The sequence below is a fragment of the Camelina sativa genome, unplaced genomic scaffold, assembly GCF_000633955.1.
Source record: "Camelina sativa cultivar DH55 unplaced genomic scaffold, Cs unpScaffold07246, whole genome shotgun sequence".
Classification (NCBI taxonomy): domain Eukaryota; kingdom Viridiplantae; phylum Streptophyta; class Magnoliopsida; order Brassicales; family Brassicaceae; genus Camelina; species Camelina sativa.
This window is the reverse complement of record NW_010928318.1, coordinates 1-469: the sequence shown is the minus strand read 5'-3', so window position 1 is coordinate 469 and position 469 is coordinate 1. Positions and strand designations below refer to the sequence as shown.

At 43.7% G+C, this 469-nt stretch overlaps 1 pseudogene; it reads right to left on the bottom strand.

The window, feature by feature from the left end:
* Positions 1-8: 8 nt before the first annotated feature.
* On the bottom strand, positions 9-463 carry LOC109131886 (annotated as a pseudogene).
* Between the last annotated feature and the right edge of the window lie 6 nt (positions 464-469).

The following is a 469-nucleotide window of genomic DNA, read 5'->3' as shown; positions in this document are numbered from 1 at the left end:
ATACTTACCCAAAACCTTCTTCTGACCAGCCAGCTGTGAAAATTCCCTCAGCAGTGGTGAATCCTTGTTCTTCCATTCCAGAGAGGATCATAGTAGCTGCAGCTGCGTAAGTAACACCTGTCCATATCTCACGTGACTGCATGCACGTCTCATCCACTTTCCCATCAGGATGCATCCCATTTACAGCACCCATTTTGCCTCCTTTGGTCTTCATCACATTAAAATCAAATATCTTTTGCATAGTGCTTCTGATTTTGGATTCCTCGAATAATGGAGGCAGACCTGAAGATGCGGCATACCATTGACCTGCCAGCTGATCAGTCTGTATAGATTTGCTGTTGCTGCTTGTCCCACTGTCGTAATTGAAGTATGATCCATTCCAGAGTTTCTTTTCCAGTGCTGCCTTTGCATTCAAAAATTTATTCTTACACAACTCCGCAAAGAATTTGTCACCGATTTGGAGAGCCAT